This window comes from Oryctolagus cuniculus, chromosome 6 (assembly GCF_964237555.1).
Source record: "Oryctolagus cuniculus chromosome 6, mOryCun1.1, whole genome shotgun sequence".
In the NCBI taxonomy this organism is placed as follows: Eukaryota; Metazoa; Chordata; class Mammalia; order Lagomorpha; family Leporidae; genus Oryctolagus; species Oryctolagus cuniculus.
In genome coordinates this window covers 121,976,196-121,999,600 of record NC_091437.1, presented here as the reverse complement: position 1 = coordinate 121,999,600, position 23,405 = coordinate 121,976,196, and the positions used below count along the sequence as shown (strand labels likewise).

At 41.3% G+C, this 23,405-nt stretch overlaps 1 long non-coding RNA gene across 1 annotated transcript in view; it reads right to left on the bottom strand.

Annotated features, from left to right (window-relative positions):
- Positions 1 to 1,816: 1,816 nt before the first annotated feature.
- Positions 1,817 to 23,405, bottom strand: part of LOC103348093 (uncharacterized) — a 46,403-nt gene continuing 24,814 nt past the window's right edge. Inside the window, exons 2-3 of the long non-coding RNA XR_011389498.1 lie at positions 10,120 to 10,218; positions 1,817 to 8,528 (exon numbers count right to left, since the gene is read on the bottom strand). This is a non-coding gene — a long non-coding RNA (uncharacterized lncRNA). The remainder of the gene's footprint in view (positions 8,529 to 10,119; positions 10,219 to 23,405) is intronic.

Sequence of the window (23,405 nt, the reverse complement as noted above, 5' to 3'; positions counted from 1 at the left end):
TGAAATGGGATGCTGGTGTTGCATCAGGTGGGTTAAGCCATTGTACTACAATACCTGTCCCAGGAAAGTACTTTTGCTAAACTCATTTTACAAATGAGGAAATTGAGATACCAAAAGCCATGTAAACTTGCTCAAGTTTCCACTTTTAGTAAGGAACAAGGGTGGTATTTAGTCCCAGGCAGTGTGGTTCCCAAGCCTACACTGTCACTGCTGTACTAACCCACCCCATCAGCAATGCTGGATCGGCTATTCTCTGCCTGTGGCTGCTGATTCTTTAATTAGCTTGGGGTCATCATAGGCCCAGGCTATGGGCTTGATCTCTGATAGCAGTAGTCTGCACCTTAATCCTAACCAGATGTCTTGTGAGCATCTCACAGATCTAGGCCCTTAGTTACCAAGGAGACCAGGTGCGAGAGTGGCAATGGATCAGTATCAGTCAGCCAACTCTGCAGGGAAAACTGTGCTGTCGACAATAGGTCAGAACTCACTTCTCCATGTCATTGAAATACTCGTTGAAAACAAATTAGGCTTACTTGTGTCTCCAAACACTAAACCTATCCCCGACTGGTTTTAAACACACAGAACATTGGCTCTCACAGCCATGATTTGTTGAAAGGGTCAAATTCCACTCTGTCCATTTCATCAGAAGGGTAAATACTGCATGTTTAGATATCTGATGTGCTCGACTAAGAGCATTTTCCAGTGGAAAGCTTCAGAGGTTTACAGGCAGAGCCTAGAGTCACAGGGACATGAGTGCTGCCAGGGGCTTTAGGGATCAAAGTCCAGCCCGTTTTTCCAGATAAGGGAGTCCAAATTGCCAGCCTGTATCCACATAGCTAGCAGTGGCAGAACTAGAACCAGGCCTACCATCTGCCACCAACAGGCTGATGGAGATTGTGAAATTTTTTTTACTCAGACCTCTTCTGAAATTTATTTTGGCTTTGTTGGCAAGGCTTTGGAATTTTTTTAAATTTAATTTTTTATTAACATAAACAACAGATTTCATGTCTTTCATAGATACAGTTCTAAGAATAAAATGATACTTCCCTTCCTCCTTCCCTCCTCATTCTTTTCTTTTTTAAATTTTGCAATAACATGTCATCACCTGTACATGTAATATACTGTATCATCACAGGCTTAATGCTCCACTAAATGAATTCAACAAATAAAAACTAGAAAGACCACTGTTCAGAGGAGTCTAGAAAGGTGTTATAAACAATTCTAAAATCTCAAGATGTCAATTTCAGTCATATGCCTTAAATTCTTTTTTTGTACTCCATATATTTGCTGCAACAGAGAAAACATTTGATATTTGTCTCTTGGGTCTGGCTTATTTCACTAAGCATAATGGCCCCTGGTTGCTTCCATTTTATTGCAAAAGACAGGATCTCATTCTTTTTATGGCTGAGTAGTATTCCATTGTGTGTGTATGTATCACATTTTCTTTATCCAATCATCAGTTGATGGACATTTGGGTTGATTCCATACCTTAGCTACTGTGAATTGAACTGCTGTGAACGTGGGGGTATGGGTAACTTCATATGCTGATTTCATTTCTTTTGGGTAAAATTTCCAGGACTGGGATTCCTGGGTCATATGGTAGATCTCTTTGTAGATTTCTGAGGACTCTCCAAGGTTATTCCACCATTAGCAAAGGAAGAAGAATGTGCTATTGGGCATTAACATCTCTACAGTCAGGTTGAAGTATATAATTAATCCACTTTCTGACTAATTTGATCAATCAAAGCAGTTAAAAGGAAATTAACTCAAATACCCAGGTTCTATATTTGAATTAACTACTACTCTATGTCTGCTAATTCTATGTAACCCTATGTAATTACTCTAGGTATTTTACTGTTTATTGGTAAAAATTATATTGAAATTTTCTTTGCTATAAAAATCTTAGTTATTAGGAAAATTGTCACACTACTCAGTAGATTTTGTACTCTTTTATAGGAGAACTGAGTCTGTCACCAGAAGTAAGTTTGTTTTAGAGTCTCCATTTCTATAATGAAAAAGCTCTGGAACTAACTACTAATGGTGGCTGCACAACATCATGAATGTACTTAATGGCATAGAATTTACACTTCAAAATGATTAAACTGGCCCATTTTGTTACGTGTGTCTTCAATAAAAAAGTGAAAGATACCTAGTTATTGGAAATAGGAAAACATAAGCTCAGTAGCAAATATTATATTTTATTGATTTATTCAATAAACACACATAGAGGACTTGCTATGGGTCAGGTACAGGTATGAAAAAGTTCTGAAAATACCAAGTGTAAGGTGTTATGAAAATGTAGGGGGTGTGTGTGTGTTATGGGTGTGTGTGGAGCGTGTGGATGCTTCCCATTCCCTCCTGTGGTTTCACTCTCTACACTTCTCCACCTTGCGTTGTGTTTTCAAGGCTTCCCGGAATGGACTACAGCAACAGGTTCCCTTACCATCTAGCTTCCGGGTTTGGTCAAAGAAGGAGAAGAAAGACAGGGCAGAATGTGAAGTTGGGGAGCTTATTTCCTCATCCCCCTTCCGGCTGGGTGGTTGTAAATTGGTTGTATCCCTGGACTAATGGCCAAGCTCCCTGTGGTTAGCCTTCTCTGGCAGCTACTCTTGGCTCCCAGGAAGTGCCTTCTCTCCTTTCCCCTTCTGGCCTCACTGTGGTAACAGCCACCAGCTGCTGCTAATCACTGAGTGCTACAACAGTCCTTCTTAACTCCCTTTAGCTCTACCTACATAGTCACCAGTGAGTCTTTTCTCAAATTGTTTTCAAGTATCTTTAGTGAGTGTGCCACCTGATTCCTGCAGGAACTCTGAGCAGTCCGGTGCATATGTGTCTATTTGTGTGTGTATAATGTGCTGTGTGTAACATTTTATAGTATGACTGCTGTCAGAATAGAAATATTCATGTCAAACCCTTATCAGTCAATCAGGCTGGGGGGGGGGGATCCTAAAGAGGGCTATCTCACACACATGTGTTTCATGACAAGAACTATCACAGAAGACTCCTCTGGAGCCGGAGCCTTGCACAAAGGCCACACCAACCTTACACAGAAAATACTTCCGCAAGGATGTCTGCCCAGCAACGCCTGCATAACCTTGGACTGGTGCCACCCTTGTTACGATTATGTAATTACAATTATGTAACCCTCCCCATATTGCCTTTATAAACTCCTTGCCTCAGCTTCCTTGAATACACTCATTGTTTACTATGTCACACGTATTCCCACTGCAATGTTCATTCCCATATAAAATTATTATTTATCTAAAAGGCAGAGAAAGAGAAAGACAGGAAGAGATCTTCCATTCATTTGTTCATTCCCCAAATGCCTGCGACAGCCAGGGAACAGCCTGGCTAAAGCTAGGAACCCAGAGCTCAGTCTGGATCTCCCCTGTGAGTGTCAAGGACTCAAGCATTTGAGCCATTCCTGTTGTCCCTCAGGGTTCCCATGAGCAGGAAATTGGAATCAAAAAGTAGAGTCAGGACTTGAACCCTGACATGAGATGTAGATATCCCAAACAGCAGCTTAACTTCTGTACCAAACACCCATTTCCCAAATAAACTTATTAATCTCTGGAGAATTTCTATCTGCTTGTTATTTAGGCTGACAGTAGCAAATAGTAGATATTTTCTTTGCCCCAATTCACCTTATCTAAAGTACTTGTAAATATATAAACTTTATCATACCCCAGAAACACAGAATAGAGAAAGGAGTTTAAAGATTGTCTACATAAGGTTGTTTCTAGGTTTTCTTTCTTAGTATTATGGCTCATGATTTAAAAACGGATCATCTCTCTAAGCAGGTTAATATCCAAAAACATCCATTATTTTAGAAAAAAATGGAGTTCCAATGAGTAGAATTTGGGGTATTCAATGTAGGATTATAAAACAAGAAGGCACCACTTCAACTAGGGAATACGGGTTGCTGAAAACTGCACTTGTTTGAATAAACCTATATTAGTTTAATGAAGTTTTCCTGTGATTAGTATAATTTACTGCAGTTGTATTCAAACCCCAAATTATGGGTATTATACAGATGAAATACAGCACTGGTTTAAGGCAATTAGTTTAATCACTTTCCTGATGGGAAAGGCAACAGGGAGCCACAGAGCTGGGCTGCCCATGAGTGCTGATGTGAGGAGGTCGGCTCTCATCCCTGGTCGCTGCAGGGCGAGTCCTTCCTCTCTGGCCTGCCACTGCCCTGTCCTCCCACAGCCCGCGGCATTTTACAAAGCCACGCCCCACACAGTGGTGGCTTGTTGCGTTGATCAATATCCTCAAGTTGTGCCGTCAGGCCTTCCCCATCACTTACCCCATGAATCATGGCTTTGCTTTGGGTGCTCGTGTGCGGTGTTCACTGCAGGAGGGGGCCTGGGTCCAAGGGAGAGCTAAATCAGCCTGCACTCTGCTCACCACACCTGTTTGGATTGCTTACACCCAGAAGGGACTTTTTGTAGCGTGTTCAAATTTGAAAACAGCAGCCCCATTGCCCACGTCTCTTCCTCTGCTCTTGCCTTCTTCTTACTCATCCTCCTACTACTAGAACAAACTTCTCAAGTGTGGGTTTCACCATGCTGCTCCTGTTTAAACCATTCAATGGCTACCCATTCTAAACAGCAACTCCCCTCAAACTTGTATGTTCACGTGAATCACCTGGAGAGGTGGTGGGGGTGGATCTTGTTAAATACAGCTGATAATTCAGCAGATCTGGGGTGGAGCCTGAGAATGTGAGTTTCTCACCAGCTAATGCTGCCGGTCTTCTTACCACTGTGAATAGCAAGGGTCTCAGGCAGCACTGTCCAGTGGAAGACTCTGATGGGGGGAAGATTCTTTGTCCAAACTGTCCAATATGGTAGCTACTGGTTACATGCAGTCATTGAGCATTTGAAATGATTTAATTTTAGTTAATTTAAATTTAAATGGCAGCAAGTGACTGGTGGCTACCTATTGGACAGCTATAGATCATAGTATGACTTAAAGGTCCTCTGATGGTCTTTTGCTACTTCTTGCCCCTCATTTCCTACCCCTCCCTGTCTATTAGTTTGTAGTTTAACATCACAACACTACTGTAATTTTCCAAACAGGCCAAGTGGATGTTATGCTCCCACTTTGCTTGTGCACATTGCATACCATGCTAGGAATTCCTTTCTTCATGTTTTGTGCCCAATGATGTGATACCTTCTTTTCTGGCCCAGGTACAGAGTCTCCTCTGTGAATCTTTTCCTGACTGTGGCCTTACTAACAGCAACAATTTTTCAGGGTTGTCTGTGTAATGCAAGGGTAATTCAGAATAGTTTATGGAAAATGGAATGAAAAGTTATGTTTGCTTTTGTGCATTAAAAAAAGTCCATGCATATGAAGGCTCTTCAAAAAGTTCATGGGAAAAGTATATTACGAGAAAACTAGGCATAGATTCAAACAATTTTTTTTACCAAAATGAGCTTATCATTTACTCTCATTTTCTATAAACTTGTTGAAATATCCTTATGTATAGAAGACCCTTTGCATACTTTATTTCATTCAATCTGCACATTAAGTTTGGTATATGGAAATGGAAGCTTTGATTGGCTTATCTAGGGTTGAAAAAGTAGAAAGTAGAAAATCAAACTCAAATTGAATCTGCCTGATTCTGAAGTCCGTTCTTTTTTGAAACAAAAAAATGTATTTATTTGCAAGGTGGAGAGACAGAGAGGGACAAGACATACAGAGATCTCCCATCCACTTACTTGCTTCCCAAATGCCTGCTGGGCTAGGCTTAAACTAGGAACTTGGAATTCAACCCAGGTGTCCCTTTCAGGGACAGGAATCCAAGTACTTGAGCCACTGCAGCTGCCTCCCAGGGTACCCATTGGCAGGACACTGTAATTGAAAGCAGAGGCTAGACTTCAACCCAAGTACTCTGAGATGTGGGATGTGGACAACCCAAGCTGCATCTTACCTGCTGTGCCAAATGCCCACTCCCTGAAGCTTTTTCTTTTCCCACCTCACCATGGTGCCTACTGTTTACACAGGAGCATGCTCTGTACAACATTAACTGTGTGATGGTGAAATTATTAGTCTATGTCCCAGTGTGAACCTTCCCTGTGGGAACATAAGTTCCTAGAGGTCACAAAGTCTATATTATTTATTTCTGTAATCCTAGGGCTGAGAACATTATGAGTGTTTGATGAATGTTGTTGAAACATATATGCTTCTTCTCTCGAACTCCATTGCAACATCTTTGAGTGCAATGACTATATTTTATTTCACTGATGTGCTTTCTATTCAAAGGGCCCCTAATATAAGTTTGAACAAACACATGAATAAGCAAACAAGTAGTGGAGTATGGCAACATAAGCAAGGATTTTCTTAGGAACTCAAGGGTAGGGATTCTTGCTATGCAACTTTTGGACTTCAAAACTGTACTTCCCATTTTCTTCACTGAGTACTTTAATCTTTTGAGCTACTTTGGATCTATATTATACATTTTAATTCAACAAATATTTGACAAATGCACAAAGAAGTTGTGCTAGTCCATAAGGGGTATAGACAACATCAATTGGATAAGACCTGTTCCTTACCCTCAAAGTAGCTAAGACTTTCATTCAAGAGACAGATGGGTCCCTAAATAATGCCAAGGAGAAAACATGGGGAGAGGCAGAGGGGTATGAGAAGAGCTGAGCAGAGGAGAAACTGGAATGATAGGGTTGTGATATGTGTTTCCCTTCAGATCTGCTTAATCAACATAGCTGAAGTTGTCCTGAATTAACATCATGAAAGGTATACTTCATTGAAAAAGAGAGAAGATGGGACTGCTTCTGTGCTGCTAGTAGGACCCAGGAGTATGAATTGGGATGACCCTTTCAGGGGGAATTCAGAATACCATTCAAATTATTTAAAACAAGCATAACTTTGGTTTTAGCAATTCTACTTGCAGGAATTTATCCAAAAATAAACATCATGGCTATGTACTAAATTTTATTGACAAATATCTCATTGTAACATTATTTATAATGATTTAAAAATGCAAAATGACAAGTTTCTAACCCATGGGGACCAAGTAAATTATTCCAAGTCTTTGTGATTGAATACCATTTAGTCAATAGATTGATGCAAAATAATATGTGTTGGTCTGGAACATCATTATATATTTTTAAGCAATAAAAACAGGCTACAAAATAGAATACTCCCTATTATTTCTCAGTTTGGGGAAGTTTGATACCATATGTGTATGCACAGTTGAAACAAAGATCTAAGGATATACCCAAAGAGGCTTTAATGTGTGCTTGAGGATGGGAATAAAATTATTTTTGTTCTTATTTGTCTGTATGTTTCACTTTTTAAAATTTGAATAGCAGAGAAACAGAGAGAATGAGCTCTTCCATCTTCTGGGTTGCTCTGTAAATGCTCACAACAGCCAAGGCTCAGCCAGGTTGAAGCCAGAAGCCTAGACCTCTATACTGGTCTCCTACATGAATGGAAGGAACCCAGGCACTTGAGCCAGCATCTGCTGCATCTCAGGTGTGCATTACTAGGAAGCTGGAATTGCAAACAGAGCCAAGACTTGAACCCAGGCACTCAGAGATAGGATGCAAGCATCCCAAGCAGCGTCTAAACCATTCCTGTTCTACTTTTTATAACCAGAAAAATACATTTTGAAAAATGAAGAAATCAGTCTGTTCTGTGGTTCCATTTTAGCCCGGGACCTAATTATCAGTATCTTCTTGAGGATAAGAATATCTCCCAGGAAATCTATAGGTGGCCAATTGCTTTGAAATGTCTCCAGCTTGAGGAAGTCACACTCTCTCATTGTCAGTCAATGCCCTCACTCCTTGATTTCCAATACCCATTATTTTCCTGACTCTGGTTTCCAACTCTGTTTAGGTTGGAGCCATCTCAGCTCTGTCTAGCCTTTACTTGATCAATGTCCCACACAGGTGGGCCCTCTGTAGTGGAAATGAAGCTTCTAGGGCCCAAAGGCCAGTGGCCCAGGTATACAAAGTGGTCTTTAAAATGATCATGGAAAATATGCAATCTTTTTCTTTTTTAAGATTTTATTGATTTATTTGAAAGGCATGGGGAGAGAGAGGGAGAGGGAACCCACTCCTATTTGCTGGTTCAGCCCCAAATGTCCACAATGATCAGGACTGGGCCAGCTTGCAGCCAGGAACTGGGAACTCAATCCTGGTATCCCATGTGGGTGGCAGGAACCCAACCATTTAAGCCACTACTGCTGCCTTCAAGGTTCTACATTAGCTGGGTGCTAGAATAAGGAGACAGAGACAGGAAACACATCATCTTTTAATTCTACTTTACTAAGAACTTTTTTGAAGTACCTCCATATTCCTTACCTCCCAGGTTCTTTTGTTTAGTGTGCATTCTTGACATTCAGCATCTTAATCCCTGTTGCCACTCTCATCACTTGCTCTTTTATTTGAGAGATGTTGTTGTCTTTCCTCTCCTCTGCTGTCCCTTCCTGAGCTTTATAGATGGTGAGGACAGGGATCATAGGTTGGGTTCTATGGAAATCCACTCACCAGGAGCCTGAAAGTCTTCAATGAAACACAAAAAAGTAATTAGAGCCTATTCTAGCATCTAGACATCACTTCTCCGTAAAGCAGAGCTTTAGAAAAAGGGAAACACACTACACAGTAGCTCCCTGGTTTGTTCCAACAAGCACAGATAGGTTTTAGAAGGATTATATGAAATCCTTCAAGGAAAATTCATGTCATCATACTAAAGAATTTTTCAACTCTGCATTAGGAAGTGAGAGATTCTTAATAACAAAATTAAGAAGTAATTCAGTCCAATTTTTTGACTGCATGAAGATTGTGGATTAAGCTATCTGCATGTATTTTTACAATATTTTTATAATAGATTCTATCTCCCTAATGTCTCTCTATCTTTCTGAGTGTGTAGCAAAGGCATCCATGAAATAGCAGCACACCATGGACATGAAAGAAAGCCGGGCACAGAGAAAGGACTAGAAAGACCAGAGGGATGGGACCACCACCTCTTCTAGGGGCTCCTTCAATCAAAATAACCAGCAAATAGAAAGCAAGTGGGTAGAGAGAGGTGGTGCCACTTGAAGACAGCACAATCTGCCCTTAACAGGTAAACAGGTGCAGACAGGCTATCCCTCCCACAGTAAGTGCAAGCTTCTGCCTCACTCATCAGCCAACAGTCCTCGGCTTCCCATGTCTGCAGTCTCAGCTCTCTCCACGTTGCTCCTGCTGCCCACATTGCAACCAGTCCTCTGATAGGAGGCCCCATTGTGCAGGCTGCTTCAGAGCTTTGAAAGCGCCCTTCCCACCGTCAGCTATGCTCCTGTCCATCATCTTCACCTGGGCAACTGCTACCCATCCTTCAGAATTCAGGTGCACCACCTCTACACCTGTGCCTATGCCTATGTCTACATCTAGCTTTATATCTAGATGGAGATGTTCCAGACAAGGTCATGAGCCCTGTTGTATGCCTCATGGTAGTCACTGATCTCCATTACGTGCTCATCACAGGATAATTAGAAATATAAGCCCTGGACCTGGCGCTGTGGTGTAGTGGGTAAAGCCACCACCTGCAGTGCCGGCATCCCATACGGGCACCGGTTCGAGTCCTGGCTGCTCCACTTCCAATCTAGCTCTCAGCTATGGCGTGAGAAAGCAGTAGAAGATGGTCCAAGTCCTTGGGCCCCTTCACCCATGTGGGAGACCTGGAAGAAGTTCCTGGCTCCTGGCTTTGGATCAGCACAGCCCGGGCTATTGTGGCCAATTGGGGAGTGAACCAGAGGATGGAAGACCCCACTCCCCACCTCTCCTCTCTCTGTGTAACTCTGCTTTTCAAATAAATTAACTAATTTTAAAAAAGGAAATATAAGCCCCACAAGGGTAGGGATTCACTGTTGTGTCCCTGGCATCTAGAACAGAGTTTGGCATAATCATGGATAAATGGTGCTGCCGTGTTGTTTGGATTCATAGCTATCTTTCCAGTCAGATGGTAAGTTCCCTAAGTATAGATAACATGTTTCTGGTCAGATTTGTTCCTGTACCTACTACAGTCTTGGCATGTAGGATGCATTCCACAAATATTTGTTGAGTGAATTACTAACCTCTCTACCATGCAGAAGAAACGGGCCCCTCAGCTTACCTGAAGCAGCCTGCAGGGTGGTGATGTAGTAACGACAATGATGAGCTTTGTGCAATTTAGCGGGAAAATGACAAGTGGACCATGGCTAGCCAGCATGAACTGTGAAAAGAGATAGCAGGGCACTAAGGAAAACACAGGAGGGGCATCTTACCCCGTGAGGGTTTGGGGAAGATGGATTGGGGATTGATGGGTTGGAGAAGACGCTCAGGAGGAGGTAGCATCCAAGACAAACAGGTGAGGGCAGGAAGACCTGGGCAGAGTGGTTCCTGGCTAAGGGAGCACCACTGAGACCCATAAAGAGAGCTGGGGCAAGGGGAGCAGAGGCCTAAGAGGTCAGTGACAGATGAACCCTGGGACATTGTAGAGACAGTGAGGTTCCCCCTTGATTCCATTTCTTTTGGGAGAGGGAGATTAAGTATTGCCTAATCCTTACAAAAATCCCACTGCATGAAGTAGACATTATCCATGAAAGCATTTCATCACCAAAAAATGTTTCAAGATTGGTTGAATACACCCAGTGCATAAGTAGGTGAGAGCCCACAAGGCCCCCTGAGAACATCCCCAGGCTCCCGTAAGGGTGTCTCATTAGACCAGTAGAGATTCTATTGTAGGTCCCATGGGGCTGGTACCCTCTCTCCCAGAGAATTGGGGCTGCTGGTTGGTGACAAGCAGTGGAAGGAATGCTGTTCTAACAGGACCAGCACTTGCCCACATTTCCTCCACCCAAAAGCCAGCTCTGCTCTTGAAGGGCCCAGGTCCTGTGCCTCTGCAGGTGATTACGGAAGAGCTACTGCTGGTTCTGCATTGCCTTGCTCAGGCCTCACAGTGGCCCTCATTCCTTTAGGAGATGTGTGTGGGCTGCTTGCTCCAGCTCCCAGTCTATTGGAGGGAAATCCACAGGATTTGAGTTCTTAGGTACTGGCAACTGGCTTAGCCCTGCTATGAGAGATAGGAAGGAAAGTAAAAGACATAATCTTTCATGTCAAAGAGTTGACCAGTTAGTTGAGGATATAAGATGAATGTGCCTGAAACAACTAAGGTATAGTATTCATGAATTTTTTTGTTGTTGTTGTTTACAAGAAACAAACATCAGATCTTCCCTTGTAAGCTAAAAGGGAACTTTCTGAGTAGAGATAGCACAACAATAGTAGAGTTTGACATGCCAGATGTGGGATATAAAGAACCCAGGGCAGCTCAGAGATCTTAGCAGCAGAAATGTGTGGGTCTGTCATCCAAGGAATTCCAACAGAGTAGACGTGGACTGAGAGGTTACTCCATCAGGATTATAGGAAACTTGGAAAACATAAAGAAGAAAATTAAAAGCACACAATATACCATCTGTTGTCTTTGTTCTTTTCACCTAACATTGTGCCTAAAACTCATCACTAATGTTTTTTGAACATAAGACTTTTAGTGACTGGATAATTTTATCATGTGGATGCACTATAATTTTACTTACTAGTTCCCATGGTTTGTCATTTAAATCATTTTCAATGTTTCATTATTATAAACTACACTGTAATAAACATCACAGTCAGTCTGAATCATTGTCTGAATTTCTGATTAGGAAAAAGCCTTTGACCAAGGATGTGAGATTTTAAGTGCCTGCGATAACCTGAAAGATTCTACCAAGCCAGAATGCTGTTCCATTAACTGCTGTTTTATACGGGTGTTCACTCTTTTTCACACCACGAACAAGACATTAATCTGTAAATCACTGACTTCTTAGTGTTCCAAATAGAATGTCTTTGTCACTAGGAAGAAAGAGTGACCCCAAAGCCTTATCAGTATCAGGCCAGTGATTTATTCTCGAACCCTGGAGATGAATCTATGTCATGGAAGTGATAGAGAGTCAACTGAGGCATTCTGGTTTTCCCACTGGGTAAGGAAAGGATGGGAGCAGATATATTCTGGAGAAGGGGATAAAACCTAGGAGAACATCAGCCATCCCAGAAGCCTCTAGTTTTCAATTTTTTATTCAATGCTTATCATATGTCAGGGACTGTTCGAAGAATTTTACAAATATTCAGACATGTGATCTCCCTGCCCATGCTGGAGGTAGGTATTATTATTATTATTCTGAATCACAGAGGTCAGAGTAGGGATAGAACTGCGACCTAAACTCAGGAGGACTGGCTCTCGACAACTTCCTCTTGCTTCCAGGAGTAATTAAAAATCACGCTTGGAAAGAGAATGTCAGAAAAATGCCCAAACACTACAATCAGCAAAGAGCATCATTTCGATTCAGGGATTGTTTCAGACCCAAGGAGTAGCCAAGGTCAAAACTTGCATCTTCTGCGTACAACATCCTGCTAAACAGCCCAGACTTTCTTGCATTGTCTTATTTCATTCATCTTCCTGGGCACCTGACCCTCATCCTCTCTAGCTGTTCTTCCAGAACAAAATATCTTCATTTCATTTGCAAACTAGTTCAGCCGTCCTTTGTCCTGTCTTCTTCCTAACAAATTCTCTGTTTCATTTCCCAACCTCAATAAATAAATCAAGATGTTTTCCAGACAAAAATCTTTTAGCTCCTTAAATGAAATTCTATTGTGGCCTTCAGCCTTTAGAATTTTTGGCCCAACTTGCACAATTAAAGAAAATATGATTTGCCTTACTCCTCCAAAGGCCTCTGCCCTGAGTCCCATATCCTGTCAGCCAGGACATCCTACTGACTCACTGGAAACAAAGCTGATTTATCCACATGCAAAAAATGGAGTTGCCTCCTTACTTTACATCAAAAACCAAAGTTAATTAAAAATGGATAAAGAAACCTAAATATGAGAGCTAGAACTCCTACAAGAAAATTTTGGGAGGGCCGGCACCATGGCTCACTTGGTTAATCCTCCGCCTGCAGCGCCGGCATCCCATCCGGGTATCAGGTTCTAGTCCCAGTTGCTCCTCTTCCAGTCCAGCTCTCTGCTGTGGCCTGGGAGGGCAGTGGAGGATGGCCCAAGTGCTTGGGCCCTGCACTCACATGGGAGACCAGGAAGAAGCACCTGGCTCCTGGCTTCCGATAGGCACAGTGCTGGCCAGCCATAGCAGCCATTTGGGGAGAGAAGCAATGGAAGGAAGACCTTTCTCTCTGTCTCTCTCTTACTGTCTATAACTCTACTTGTCAAATAAATTAAAAAAAAAGAAATAAAATTTTGGGAAAAGATTAATTGACATTGAATTTGATAATGATTTCTTAGATATGACACCAAAATCATGAGCAGCAGAGAAAAACTAGATAAACTGAACTTCATCAGAACTGAAAACTTTTATATATCAAAGGACACCATCAACAGTGTAAAGGCAACCCATGGTACAGGAGAAACATTTGCAAATTACAAGCCTGGCACTAGAAATATTTAAAGAACTACAATTTAACACAAAAAACTTAATTTAAAGATAGTTGCTTAATATGTGTCTCTCTGAAGATACATAAATGGCCAATAAACACATGAAAAGATGTTCAATATCACTAATCACTGGGCTATACAAATCAAAACCACAGCAAAATACCACTTCATATACATTTAGAGAGCAATTAGGAAAAATATATATTGGTGAGGATATAGGAAAATTGGAACCTTTGTGCATTGCATGAATCACACAACGCCAGTTCAGTCTTGCTCTATTAGTTGCATGTGAGTAATTGAAGCTAGCCCACACTCAACAGGAGGAGCTTATTCAAGAGTGAATACCAGGGGCAGGGGTCATGGGTTGCGAGGGGGCAGCTGGGAGACTGGGTACCATGAGCCCACTTTGTGTTGGTACCTTGCTAGACACTTTCTGTTTGTCTAGTCCTCACAGCACTGCTGTCAGATAGATATTATTATCATTACTATTTCAGAACATAAAGAACAACAACTGCTAATGCGAAGGCCATGAAAATGCTCTGTTCAGACCCACTTCAGGCAATTTGTTCCAACAGGGGCAGCCACAAGCCAAGAAAAGCCTGACACCACCAGAAGCTTGAAGAGGAAAGAAAGGATTTTCCCCCTAGAGCCTTCAGAGACAGGCTGGTCCTGCCCAGTCACCTCAGCTTCAAATTTCTGGTCTCTATATTTGAGAGGATATGTTTCCACTTTTTTAAAAAAAGATTTATTTATTTATTTTGAAAGGCAGAGTTACAGAGAGGCAGAGGGAGAAAGAGAGAGAGAGAGAGAGAGAGAGAGTGTCTTTCATCCACTGGTTCACTCCTCAATGGCTGCAATGGCTGGAGCTAAGCTGATCTGAAGCCAGGAGCCAAGAGATTTTTCTGGGTCTCCCATGCAGGTTCAGGGGCCCAAGGACTTGGGCCATCTCCTACTGCTTTCCCAGGCCACAGCAGAGAGCTGGAATGGAAGTGGAACTGCCAGGACTTGAATTGGTGCCCTTGTGGGATGTCCATACTGCAGGAGATGACAGCTTTACCCACTACATCACAGTGCTGGCCCCACATTTCCACTGTTTTAAGCCACCCAGTTTGTGATAATTTGTTATGGACCACACATAAACTAATATAATTTTTTAGTATCCCTCTTTAGAGTTATCATGATGCCTGGCATATATCAGATGTTTTAAAAGAGTGAATTAAGTACTTGATTAATACATGAGGATGATGAAACTAAGCTTTAAATTTTTCCCAAGTGTCTTGGATGGAACATTATAACATTGTACTTGATGATAGATTTTCCAGTTTTAGGGTTAGCTAAGAAGGGAAGTAATATTTGATGGCTTGCTGTGTACCAGGCACCAAGATAAGTTTCATTCATAAATCACATCACAGGGGCCGGCACTGTGGTACAGTGAGTTAAAGCCCTGGCCTCCACTGCGGGCATCCCATGTGGACACTGGTTTGAGTCCAGGCTGCTCTACTTCCAATCCAGCTCCCTGCTAATGCACCTGGGGGAGACCAGCAGAGCATGGCCCAAGTCTTCGTGCCCCTGCACCAACATGGGAGACCCAGAAGAAGCTCCTGACTCCTGGCTTCAGATTAATTCAGCTCTACCCATTGTGGCCATTTAGGGAGTGAACCAGCAGATGGAAGACCTCTCTTTCTTTTCTTTTTTTAATAGAAAACTTTTATTTAATAAATATAAAATTCAAAAGTACAACTTCTAGATTATAGCAGTTCTTTCTCCCATAACCACCGTCCCACACACAAACCATCCCATCTTCTACGCCCTCTCCCATCCCATTCTTTATTAAGATTCATTTTTGGCCGGTGCCGAGGCTGACTAGGCTAATCCTCCGTCTGTGGCGCTGGTACTCCGGGTTCTAGTCCCGGTTGGGGCGCCGGTTCTGTTCCGGTTGCTCCTCTTCCAGTCCAGCTCTCTGTTGTGGCCCAGGAAGGCAGTAGAGGATGACCCAAGTGCTTGGCCCCTGCACCCCATGGGAGACCAGGAGGAAGCACCTGGCTCCTGGCTTCAGATTGGCGCAGCGCACCGGCCGTAGTGGCCATTTGGGGGGTGAACCAACGGAAGGAAGACCTTTCTCTCTTTCTCTCTCTCAATGTCTAACTCTGCCTGTCAAAAAAAAAAAAAAAAAAAAAGATTCATTTTTAACTAGCTTTATATACAGAAAATCTACTCTATACTGAGTAAAGATTTCAACAGTTTGTACCCACACAAAATATAAAGTACTGTTTGAAGATTGGTTTTACCATTAATTCTCATAGTACAACACATTAAGGACATGGGGAGTAAGTGCACAGTGACTCCCATTGTTGGTTTAACAATTGACACTCTTATTTATGACATCAATAATCAACCGAGGCTCTTGTCATGAGCTGCCAAGGCTATGGAAGCCTCTTAAGTTCACAAACTCCGACCTTATTTAGACAAGGCCATAATCAAAGTGGAAGTTCTCTCCTCTCTTCAGAGAATGTTACCTCCTTCCTTGATGGCCCCTTCTTTCCACCTAGATCTCACTCATAGAGATCTTTCATTTAGGTCATTTTTGCCAAAGTGCTTTCCATGCCTAAAATACTCTCATGGGCTTTTTAGCCAGATCTGAATGCCTTAAGGGCTGATTCTAAGGCCAGAGTACTGTTTAGGGCATTTGTCTATGAGTCTGCTGTGTATCCCACTTCCCATGTTGGAGCATTCTCTCCTTTTTAATTCTATCAGTTAGTATTAGCAGACACTGGGGAAGACCTCTCTTTCTGTCTCTCTGGCTCTACCTCTCTTTGTCTTTCAAATAAATAAAATAAAAATTTTTTTAAAAAAATCACATCACAGTGGGAGGAAGTATTATTCTAAATTATAACAGCAAAAACAAGGTCTTTGGAGTCAAATTTGGTCTCTGATTTTTAGTAACATGTTAATTAAGATTTCTTTGTCAAAATTTATTTATCTGGAAAGTGGAGCAATGATTCTGATTGTCCTGCCCTTTTTAGAAGATTAAAAGAGAAGATATATGAATTAGCTGAGCACAGAGCCTGAACCATAAAAAATATCCACAAACATGAATTATTATGAGTGAGCCAGGGTGGTAGATGCAGAGGGAGTGTTGGAAATGGGAATTAGGGCCCCCACCTGAGAACAAGAGGTGCTAAGCACCCCCACATCCCCCACTTCTTTTTTTTTTTTTGATTTTATTTATTTATTTGAGAGGTAGAATTACAGACAGTGAGAGGGAGAGACAGAGAGAGAGGTCTTCCATCTGCTGGTTCACTCCCCAAATGTCCGCAACAGCCAGAGCTGTGCCGATCTGAAGCCAGGAGCCAGGAGCTTCTTCTGGGTCTCCTACAAGGGTGCAGGGGCACAAGGACTTGGGCCATGTTTTACTGCTATCCCAGGCCATAGCAGAGAGTTGGATTGGAAGAGGAGCAGCTGGGACCAGAACTGGCACCCATATGGGATGCTGGCGCCGTAGGTGGAGGATTAACCTAGTGCGTCACGACGCTGGCCCCAAGCACCACACTTCTAATAGCTCAGAGAACCAGGGTACTTGGGGCCAGCCAAGTTCCCACATCTCTGTCGAGTGGAAGAGGAATGGCAGGGTAGGGATTATAGTGAGTCCCTGCCTATACTAATTTGGAAACTGTAATTGTCATAGGGAAGTTGCCAAGCCCCTGGACTGGCAACTTTTCTGAGCTTCTGGAGTAAAAAGAGAAAGGAGAGACTTGGGAGAAGAGGTTCCTCCCTCCAAGCTTCAATATTTCAGAAAAACCCGAGAATCCTGGGAGTCAGTTGGGCCCTGCAGAAGGTTCTGGACTTTATGCTGTCTTGTCAGTATCTTCTCCATTCCCCAAACTTGCCCCTAATGGGGAATGGGGCTTTCAGCTTAAGAAATGGTAGGGGGCTTACTTCTAGCAGAGAGCACATCTGGGAAAGAAAATTGAAGTTTGCTCTCTCACACCAGAACCAGGCAGGAGGGAGAGCCTCACAGTGCCCTCCCAAGAACCAACAAATGGCTTCCCAGGAGAGCCCGTATTGGATGCCTGCTGTACACTGGGAGCAAATGGTCTGCTGGTGACAGAGGAGCTATGTTGACCAACAGAAAGGATTGCAAGCTTGCAAAAGGCAGTCAAGTCAGATGAGACCTGCTTTCCGTTCAACCTTTCAGGATTACATAAGAAAGAATGTGGAAGAATCAGGCTAACTCTCTACTCTGCCACATTGGAAGCTAGCAGAGTAATGTGGACCTTTGACAAGACATACATGCTAGCTAAGATTCCCATTCTAACCAGGATAACCTTCCTCCATCTGTGAGAAGGGGAGATAATGGAGGTATTATCATTGGGCAACATCCAGGGAATATATTATTCCCTTGCCCTAGCTAAATAAAATATTAAGTCAAAGACTCTAACCAAACAACATATGACTCAGAATAGAAAAGTCAAGATCAGGGAAGAAGAATGAAATAGGAGTCAGTAGTGAGCTATGATGCTTGCCATTTATGTAAACATGTATGATATCTAAACCCATAATGATAGACTGTCTGAGAATGTGTCATCTAAGTTCTAAAGAAGAATTTTGAAATAGGCAAGGAAATCCCAGTAATAATCTAGAATTAAAAGTTCTTGTATTCATTGGCAAAAGTTAGAAGTGGAAGAGGGATGGGGCAATAAAGCAAGAGTAATTTTATGTCTTCTGTGGAGAAGGAGGAAGGGAACGTGATCCAAAGGAGAATTAACAAAATGAAAGCTGAGTGACTAAAAGAGAAAATAAAAAAACAGGACATGCTGCAACCAAATCTAAAGGCTAGTTCTTAAAAACTACAACTGTAATGATAAACTCCTCTCTAGTCTAATTGAACAAAGGAGAAGGCAAAAAAAAGGGGGGGGGAGATTGGAAATGAAAAAGAGTCATTGTCACAGATCCAGAAGAGATTTGAATAATTATAAGAATTTATTATATGCTAACTCCATGACAATAAAGTTGAGGATCTAGAGGAAATTACCAAAATTAATCAAAGAAATGGAAATCTGAATAACTAATTACAGTGAGAAAGCAGAGAGATTATTAAAGACCTACCACTCAAAAGGGTATCAGGACAGATGGTGCCATAGCTCAGTTTTCTAATCTTCAAAGAATAGATATCAATGTTAATGTATTCTAGGCCATGGGAAAAAAAATGAAAGCCTCTCCATGTATTTTATAAAGAAACATAATTTTCATACTAAAATCTGATAGAGGTGGTACACAAAATGAAATGCAACTATAAGTCAAACTTACTTATAGCTATAGATGCAACAAATAAATAAAATAAAATTTTAAATAGAACCTAGCAATATGGAAAAAGAATAGTACAATATAATGAAGCAGAATTTATTCTAAAATTATAAAGCTAACATCAAGAAATCTATCAACATAAATATCTTAATCAATAAGGCAAAAGGCCATATGATCATATCAATAGTTGCTAAAAATGTGCTAGATAAAATTTAAAGAATATTATTAATAAAACTTTAAGGAAAATTAGAATAGAATAAGTTGTTTTGGCTATAGTAAAATCTTTTTTTTTTATTTGACAGATAGAGTTATAGACATTGAGAGAGAGAGAGAGAGAGACATAGAGAGAAAGGTCTTCCTTCCATTGGTTCACCCCCCAAATGGCCTCCACAGCTGGAGCTGCGCCAATCCAAAGTCAGGAGCCAGGTGCTTCTTCCTGGTCTCCCATGCGGGTGCAGGGCCCAAACACTTGGGCCATCCTCCACTGCACTCCCGGGCCACAGCAGAGAGCTGGCCTGGAAGAGGAGCAACAGGACTAGAACCCGGCGCCCATATAGGATGCCAGTGCCGCAGTAGGAGGATTAACCAAGTGAGCCACAGCGCCAGCTCCTATAGTAAAATCTTTTAATAAAAAGCCAACAGCCAATATAATTCTCATCATAAAAATACCAACATTTTAAATAAAATCTAGAGCTGAATAAGAATGCCCACTACTGCAATTTTAATGCAAGTTTCCTTAGATATTTAGAAAATCCAATAAATGTAAAAGAAATGTTCCTGTAAACATTTTAAAAAAGAGACAATATATTAGAATATTTCCTTTTGCTCATGATCTGTCTCTTCTCTTCCAGATTTATGCCTGCTAACACCATTACTATTAAACATTACCTTGGAGATTTTTAGGAAATACAGTAAGAATATGAAATTAAATAACTGGCATAAATATTTGACAATATTTTCTTTCACTAATGACACAATTCATAGAAAACCAGAAAACTCATTTAAAAAAAATAAGGAATTTGGTAGGATGGTAAGATTTATCAAAAATGCATGCAAAAGATTTCTCTCTAGGCTATCATGTTCATCTAGAAATAGGAATGATAAATTATTCAATTAATTATAGTGAAAAAATATAAAATATTGTAGGATAAATATAAGCAGGACTATGTGGAAATAATCTTATAAAACATCAAACTATTGAAATTAACATTTATTGAAATTAATTTTATTGAAATTAATTTATTGAAATTAATTTTACAACTTATTGAAATTAATATAACAAAATTCCTTCTCCCCCAAAATACAAATGTGATATAATCTTAATTAAAATTTCAGTGGGCTTTTAAAAAAGTTTTAGTTATTTGACCAAAATAAGTAGACAGACACATCTTCCATTTGTTGGCTCACGACCTAAATGCCCGAAAACAACCCAGGTGGACAGGAGGGGACAAGGTTGGGAGCCAGGAACTCAATCCAGATCTCCCATCAAGGGTGGTAGGAACATAATTACATGGTGGGCTCTTTGTATGAAAATTCTGTGCTGAATTGTAACATACATGCAGAAAAGTGCACAAGCCATAGAGTGCCCATGTAACTAGCATCCCCATTTTTTAAAAAAGATTTATTTATGTATTTGAAATGCAGAGTTACAGATGCAGAGGCAGAGAGAAAGAGAAAGAGAAAGAGAGAGAGAGAGAGAGAGAGAGATCTTCCATCTGCTGGTTCACTCCCCAGTTGGCCACAATGGCTGGAGCTGCGCCGTTCCGAAGCCAGGAGCTAGGAGCTTCTTCCAGTTCTCCCACATGTGTGCAGGGGTCAAAAGACTTGAGCCATCTTCCATTGCTTTCCTAGGCCATAGTAGAGAGCTGGATGGGAAGAGGAGCAGCCAGGACTTGAACCAACACCTATATGGGATGCCAGCACTGCAGGCCAGGGCTTTAACCCACTGCACCATAACACTGGCCCCAGCATCCCCATTTTAAACAAGAATATAACCAGTACCCCTGAAGCCCCTGAGTGCCCTTCCAGTCTCTGTCCCTGCCAGAGGGACCTACAATGCCATTTTCTAATACCACAGAGTTACTTTTCCCCAGTTTTTTCTCTAATTGGATAAAAATGTGCTTAAAACAAATGTCCAGGAAAGAGAAAAAATGGAGGAAAAAAAAAAAAAGAATAACAGTAAGGGAGGCCTAATCCTAACAGATACCAGAGCATTCCAAAAAAGCCATTGCAGTCAAACCATTGAATTGGAATAGGAACAGAACAACCAATGGGAGACTAGAAGACTGAACAGGAGATAAACAAATCAATCCCAGGACAGGGACATGAGCATTTCAAACATGATCAAGTTGACAGCTGGAGTCAGGGGGCAAGAATGGATTATAAATGATGCAAATGATGAATAATGCTAGCTCATCTTACTATTCCCTACAAGAAAAAGTTGAATCCTATTTTACACCATTACAGGAATAAATTCTAAACATATTAAGGAATTTTCACATTTAAATAAAATTAAACAACAAATAGCTAAGATGAAAATCTAGGTTGGACAGAACTTATCAGTGTAGAAAATCCTAACCTCTGAAATAAGGATACATTTGATTTATTTAAATTAAAAACTCTTTGCCGGGGCCGGTGCTATGGTGCAGTGGGTTAAAGCCCTGGACTGAAGTGCCGGCATCCCATATAGGTGTTGGTTCAAGTCCTGGCTGCTCCTCTTCCCATCCAGCTCTCTGCTATGGCCTGGGTTAGCAGTGGGAGATGGCCCAAGTCCTTAGACTCCTGTACCCACATGGGAGACCTGGAAGAGGCTCCTGGCTCCTGGCTTCAGATAGACTCAGCTCCGGCCATTGCAGCTATCTGGGGAGTGAACAGGCAGATGGAAGACCTTCTCTCTGTGTTTCTACCTCTCTCTGTAACTCTGTTTTTCACATAAATAAAAATAAATCATTAAAAAAAACCACTTTGCCAAAGATTATAGACAAGTGATTGATTTGGGGCACAGTGTACAGATGTACAGATATCCTCCTACAAATTGGCAAGGAAAATTAAATATCCTAATGGAAAAGTGGGCTGAGGATATGCATAGGTAATTCACAGAAAAACAAATTCCAATGCCCAGTGACTATGCTGAAGATGCTGAATCTCATCAGGAGTCAGCAAATTGCAAATTACATTTACAATGTGATGTGGCTTTGTGACTATCAGAATGGAAAAAATTAAAGCAGGAGGGATAGCAACTGTTGCTATGAGGAATGTATTCTCCATATTTTGCACTGAAAACATGCTTCAGCCCTTTTTAAAGCAATGTCAAAAATGCAATGAATTTTAAAGTACACATACCTTTCAACTCCAGATTCCGTTTGATGGAAGTCAAAGCATCAATATTTAAAACATATCTATGTGAATATGCTTTGTTTCATTGTTTGTAGGAACAGAAACTTAAAACAAAGGAAATGTCCATCAATAGAGACTAAGGGTTGGATAAATTATGAGACAGCCTTATCATGGATTATTATGCAGCCAACACAGATACTGAATGACAGCCATAGGAGGGGACTAACAGGGATTTCCATAAGGTAGTTTTGAAATAGGAATAAGAAATAAGAGAATGTGTGATCCATTTGTTCTGAAGTAAGCACCAAATCTTTAAAAAGAAAATCTAAACATATAGACACATACTTGCATGTGTGCGTGCATGTGCGTGTGTGTGTATGTGTGTGTGTGTGTTCATGCACATGCACTTAGGAATCTGTATAAAACATGGAGAAAGTTAGAATACTATTAGCCTTTGGTTACCTGAGGGTAAGGAACTGGGAGCAAGAGCTGGGGTAGACACTTGGAAGGAGAAAGATGGGAAGTTTCAGGGGATGTCTCGAAGAGAGTGAATAGTTCTGCTTGCTTCGGGGGTATTTCCAGGATTCTGGGTACCTCAGAGCTCATAGTGCAAGGTTGTCTTGGAGAACACTCAAAGCCAGACACTCCTTGAAGGATGTGGGTGCGTAACACTTCACATTCTGTGCCTCCACGCCCTTCCACCATCTGACCTGGTGATATCAGGTCACTAGGAATAGCAAGGTTATCATAGAGAACCAGGGAGCGTAGAGCCTGTTGGTGTGCAGGTGAGCACTTCACAGGTCTCCATCCTGGGGTGTTGGGTAACCATAAGACCTCTGTACAGAACCCAAATTAATCCCAGAATCCCTTGGCCCACCTTTGAAGGTCAACATCTTGACACAGTCTACAAGGCAGAAGTTATTAAGAATATTCTCCACATCTCTTTAAGGGACCCAATTCAAAATCTGTGTTAACTCTTCTGAAGATACTTTTTCTTAGGCTTTTACTTTGGAACAATGGAAGTGTTTTGGAATGAGATAAAGTGGTTGGTTGCACAATATTGTGAATATACTAAATATCCCTGAGTTATTCACTTTAATAATGATTAATTTCATGTGATTTTAATTCCACATCAATAAATGATTTAAGAGGGGGAATTTTTTTTTCTCTCCCAGCCTAAGATTGCTTTTGTTTTTCACTCTCAACTCCATAAAAAATATCCCTCAAAGCCCAGCCCAGAAGCCAAATTGGTTTAAGTCCCCTCTCCCTCCCCTCCTATATTTCTAATCCTATCTCTGCATC